A 5,775-nucleotide genomic window follows, 5' to 3' on the forward strand; every position below is an offset into this window, starting at 1 on the left:
ATTGCATACCAAGTTTTCGATCCAAAAGTCAATCTGAGTGAAACCGGAAAGGAACCTTTGAAACCTGAACCAAGTGTTTTAATTAGAACTATCTTTTAGGAAATCTATTTTGACCCTAAGTTATTCATAAATCATCTTTCTAGACTATGGTTCATGATGCAAAGTGGACCCTACAATTTTATTTTACATTTTTACCCCCAAACCCTAAGTATAAGAGATAGCTTTTCCTTGTGCACTATTCATTTCAAGAAAATCTGCAGTTCTCTCGTGTCTCTCTCTACATGTCCCTATCATCTTCGTCTTCTTCATTTTTGGAGCTTCTTTTTCTTCCCAAGCTCAGGGTTCAAGACTAGGTAAAATATCTTCTCCCATTTTCTTTGGTTAGCTTATTTCTAAGATGAGATTATCTAAGCAAGATGTGTTTGTTTGTGTTGGTTGTTGCTTGAGAAATGGAGATGGTAAAGAAGAAGACCTGGCTTGAGGGTGGAGATGGAAGAATTCTTGAGGTTGAAGCTTGAGGTATAACCCATGGATTCCCAAATCTAGTATTTTGTCTTAAGTTACGTGATTAATTGTTCAAGTGTGTGTATATGTATTTTGGTTGTTTAGAATGATGAAATGTAAGTTATTTGTTGCAGATATACTGTGTGATTTTGTGGGGTTTGAATATCTGATCAGTGTTGTTAAGAGAAGGAAAGCAGAGAGTAGCAGAAGCCAGCCAATAGACCTTAGTAAAGGATCTACACGAGATCAGTTATCAAGGGTCGTTGTAGTACACTGGTTAAAGAACTAGTGTGCATTTTGTTATGGCTGGGATCGAATCCCAGGGCAGCGAATCTCTTTTAAATATTAGCTAAGATGGTTTTGACTTGGAAAATTGGTTAAGGTGGGATTTGAACCCCTAATCTCTTGTTTAAAAATTAGAATTACTTCCACTTGAGCCACTTCAATCTTTGTGAAATTATCCTGGAGTATATATTATATTATTTTGATTTGAAGGGTATTTATATTTAAAAGTGTTTTTTTTTTTTTATAGAAAATCATAAATATGTTTGAGAAGGGTTTAAACTACCAAAATCTATGATTTGTCAAGAAAGCTCTATTTTAAGAATTATATATATGAGCATATATGTTTTGGGGAAATATTATACTTGATTTTGAGAATATATACTTATATAATCATGTATGTGGTGTATATTTGATTATAAAGATATTTGAAGCTTATTCTATTATTCCCCTAGAATTTCTTAGCTATTAACATCATATACTTTGGGAAATACTATGTATCCCGAGAAAGGTTTAATCTAAGAGCTTTTGATCTATAAAGTGCATAACCCCATAGTCCATGAGTTTCTCCTGTGCAGTGGCCGGGCCCTTGTTAGCTATGTGTCATTTTGGACCAGGTGTCATGGGCCCTTGTGGCTGGGTACCTCGGGGTCGTCTTGACGCACGTTTTGGCTTTGATTTCGTTCGATTTGGTTTAAAAATGAGCACGTTATGATGGATTTAGAGATGAAATTGCTTCACAATAGTATTCTTTGAGTTCTCTGCCTTTGGAAATTTGCCTTGATTTTTTTCCTGATGCTATGTATGTATTGAATAGAGAAGCATGAACACTTGTGAATAAGAATTGTTAGAAAGCATGAGTAGAATGTGTTGTATGTTCAATGGAATTTGAGGTCTATATTGATGGTAGAATTATACAGAGTTTGATATGTTGCAAACCAAGCATGTTGTTGTGTTCTTGAGAGATCATTGTGATATTTAATTTGAAGCATGTTGTACAGTAAATTGCATTCCAAGTATATCATGTTTTAAAAGTGCACAAGTGGCCAACGTGAGCCTAAGTATTATTTTCCAAAAATCTCATTCCACGTAGAGCATCTTTATCTTGTCTTTGAGAATGAGTTGAGAAGTATGTGCATGTCTTTTGCATAAGTTAAGTGTTGCATATATGAGATGCATGACCGATATATCTATATATATATATATATAATCAATGGTGAGGAAAACCTTGTTTCGGAGGACCCGTTTGGACTATGTCCTCTCGGATGAAAGTTATGGACGTTGCGGTCCCAGTACATGTAACACGGTGTATTCTCACGTTACGAGGTTGGAAACTGCCCGCCAGGCTTGGAATCCTGGTCAGGGGGTTTGCATGCTGATAGTTCAATACCTGATTCCACAGAGTTTGAGCATAGAACCAAGAGAGTGGTTCGGTTGATGAGATGAGTATTAGGCCAGCTAGACGCCGTGCCCGGATAGGTTCGTTCATGATACGGTGAAGTTCCTACCTCGTTCATTTGTAAAGAAAGCGAGTCATTGCGACATTAAGAAAAGAAAGAAAGAAAGCGAGTCATTGCGACTCTAAGAAAAGAAAGAAAGCTAGCGAGTCCTTGTGGCTCTAAGAAACCTCCATAGAAAAGTATTCTATTTTACAAGCGAGTGTTGAGTATACTTATAGTATTGCATGAGATTGCATTTGAGTTTAGTATTGCACAAGATTGCATTGGAGTATAGTATTGCACGAGATTGCATAATGAGAATGTTTGCACTAGATTGCATAATGAGTATGATTAATCGGGATTGTGTATTGGGCATGATTGCTTTAGTTGCATTTTGATATCTTATATATCTAGTTTGCAAGATGTGATCTTGAAAGCATGAAGATAATTTCATATTGGTTGTTAGTATGAAATTGATTGATAGCATGAGTTCGTTATGATGAGTTTTGTTATGAGAAGTATGTGTTGGAATATTTATGTTGATGAGTTATTTATATTTGAAGCATGATTGTTGATAATATAGGTTGCAAGCATATAGAAAGTCTGTGATGTATCTTAAAGTTGTCTAAGTGTTGAGATTGCTTGATAAGAGTTGTGAACAAATGTTTTTCCAAAGTATATATTGTAGTACTTTACAGGGTTGAGTGTGGTTATACTTAGCTTTGTGTTAACGGGTGTTTTCCTACTTGTTTATGTGTTGTTTTGCAAAACCCCTTTCAGGTGGGCCCATCGGTTGAGAGATGATCGAGTTAGACTAGCTTAGTAGATCTAGTAGTCTAAACTCTTAATATTATCATGTTGTTTATTTTGATGGATTTGTAGACTTATGATGTTCAAGTTTGATGATTAGACATCGGGTTGTTTTTCCCCCAAATGACTTTAAGTTAAGTAATATGAATGTTAGTTTGGTTTAATGAGTTAGTTCCATCTTTAGCCTGTGCAATCACCGTGGAGAGGTCGTTGTGGCAGTGACATTTCCACTAGCTTATTATTTAAGATTGTATATCCGCTGCTTAGTTTTTGTTAATGTTGGTTTTAGAATTGTAATTAAGTTTAAGAAAAGTGGGGTGTTACAAGTTGGTATCAGATCGGTACGAACTGTGGGAGACTTAGGAAGTTTGACTCTTAGGATTGAGTATAGAAACTTTAAGTGGAAATCATAGGAAGGACCGATTAGGAAATTGACCTCTAAGTTGAAACCCTAAGTAGGATAAGTCAAGAATATGAACTTAAGGAAAATCCTAGGAAGGATAAGAATAGGGAAAGAGCCCTAAGTTATGAAATTTGAGATAAGAAAGAAGTCGTAAGTTATGAGACCCAAGATGAGAAAGACTCTAAGTTCGGTGATTAAGTATGAGAATTAGAGTTAAGAGAAACTCTAAGTATCAATTAGGAACGCGGTGTGGTTGTGAGTTTTCCTTGCGTTTGTTTAACTGTTTATGTGCTTTATCAATGTGTTTAAAGTGCAGCTTGTTTATCTTTTGTAAGTAAAGAAGAGAAGTAGAAGTGAAAGCTGAAAGTGAAAAGCTAAGAGAGCTAGAAGTTGATACTTTGAAAGTTAAAGTTTGAAAGTGGAAGTTTTGTAAAAGTTGCTAATGTGAAAAGTATAAGAGCTTATACTTGTTTCTTGTTTATGTGCCTTATTTGTTGTAAGCCTTGCTTTAATAAAAGGAAAGTTAAAAGCAGTTAATTCTTGAGTATCTTGTTGTGCTCATTGTGCCAATCTTCTATTCTAAATTCCTTGTTGTTGATGGCATGATAATTCTTGAATTTGTACTGTCGAGCTTGAGCTTACGCTTTCCTCTCATAGTTTGTTGTTGATTCCTGAGTTATTCTGATTTCTTCCAGTTTGCTTTCAATGTCTATCGCAGCTATCTAATGTCTAGAGTTGAGTATGAGAAGTTGTTTTGATTGAGTTGATCCTTGATTTATTGCTAATGTCTATTCTTGACATTCCACGATTTATTGTTGAATCTGTATCTAGAATGCTTATAAATTCTTTCTAAGTATTCTTGTAAACTTTCATTGACATGCAATGCTAGTATAATCGAATCTTGAAGCTAGTAAGGTCTTGTTGAAAGCCTTATTCTTAGAATCTCATTGTCTTTGATTTGAGCTTATTATCCTTGAATCCATATTATTGGAATCTATTGAGTTGTTGAGTCAAGACCTGATCGTTGTTGTTTTGCCATTGTAATCTGAATTTTTTGAGTTATTCCTATGAGCGTATATTTGATGAGTATTCTTGAAAGTGTTTTGTTCTTGAAGAGCTATTCTGTTGACTATGCGTCCTTTTTGTACTCTCGGATCTTGTTGCTATTGTCTTGAGATCGTCCATTGTGGTATTCTTCTCTTATTATTGAGCTATTGAGCTAATGCCTCGAGATCATCTCTCTTTTATATCTTCCTTTGGAATTCACTAGTGTTGATCTATTGCTTGAGATTAAATCCTTATTGCATCTTTATTTGGAATCCGTTAGTATTGAGTTATTTCAATGAGATTATTCTTTGTTTTGTCCTTCTCTTGGAATTCGATCCACAACTTTTGTTTCATAAGACTTTGTTGAATCTTGGAAAATCGTGACATTGATAATCAAGACTTTGGTTGTAACCAATAGTACTCTCGGGTTTCAAATTTAGAAACCTCTTACTTTCGTCTTCTGTGGAGTCAATTTCCTTCAAATCAAGTGTACACCTATCTGGTGAATTCAAGTTGTTAGTTCAACAGTTGCCTCGTTTAGCCTTGTTGTTACCCTTGAAAAGTTGAAGAGTTAAAAGTTGAAAATTGAAAAGTACGTGAAAGTTGATAATGTGATAAGTATAAGAGTTATGTTAATATCCTGTTTATGTGTTTTACTTGTGTGATCATTGTTTTTGAGAAAAGAAAGTTAGAAGTAGTGTGACCTTTTTGTTGCGAAGAAGTAGAGTAGTAGCGTGCATATCTAGTCAACTGAAGAACGTGATGAAGAAGGTTACTTTACTTGCAGTTTGGAGCCAGTTGTAGCTGTCCTTGCTCGAAATGATCGGCATCATAGCTCGTGCAGTATTGCCCACAAGATCTAAGCTAACCTCAAGGATTGAAGTGAATCTTCGTGCAACTAGAGACAAATATGAAGAAAATGAAGTGATTAGAGCTTAGAGACCACGGTTGAAGATCCACAATTGTGGAAGGAAGACAAGTGTAAATGTTGATGCAACAAGAAGAAGTCAAACCCACCCAGTAGATGCTTTTGAGATCATTGATGAAGAGAACTTCATGTAACAACCCAAAAGTTTATTTTATAAATCCAATTTTAAGAAATTCTAAAATAGCCATTTTAACTCCATTAAAATTTTTTTGCGATCAATTGGTGTTTGAATAAATTATTTTTGTCACATTTTAAATTAATTCGACACCAAAACTTATTTTATCCCAAAATCCTAAATTTTCGGGTACTTCGTGTATCAATTTTTAAATCTAGAAATCAATCTGAGTGAAACCGGGAGAATT

At 34.9% G+C, this 5,775-nt stretch overlaps 1 long non-coding RNA gene across 2 annotated transcripts; it reads left to right on the top strand.

Moving 5' to 3' along the window:
• Positions 1 to 253: 253 nt before the first annotated feature.
• LOC109188204 lies at positions 254 to 5,568 on the top strand. Of its 2 annotated transcripts, XR_002055366.1 has the most exons (3): positions 254 to 519; positions 639 to 886; positions 5,273 to 5,568. It is a non-coding gene; the product is annotated as an uncharacterized LOC109188204 (long non-coding RNA). The 2 variants fall into 2 exon arrangements; XR_002055367.1 differs by lacking the exon at positions 5,273 to 5,568 and having other exon boundaries at positions 639 to 933.
• The last annotated feature ends 207 nt before the right edge of the window (positions 5,569 to 5,775 follow it).

This window comes from Ipomoea nil, unplaced genomic scaffold (genome assembly GCF_001879475.1).
Source record: "Ipomoea nil cultivar Tokyo-kokei standard unplaced genomic scaffold, Asagao_1.1 scaffold0191, whole genome shotgun sequence".
In the NCBI taxonomy this organism is placed as follows: domain Eukaryota; kingdom Viridiplantae; phylum Streptophyta; class Magnoliopsida; order Solanales; family Convolvulaceae; genus Ipomoea; species Ipomoea nil.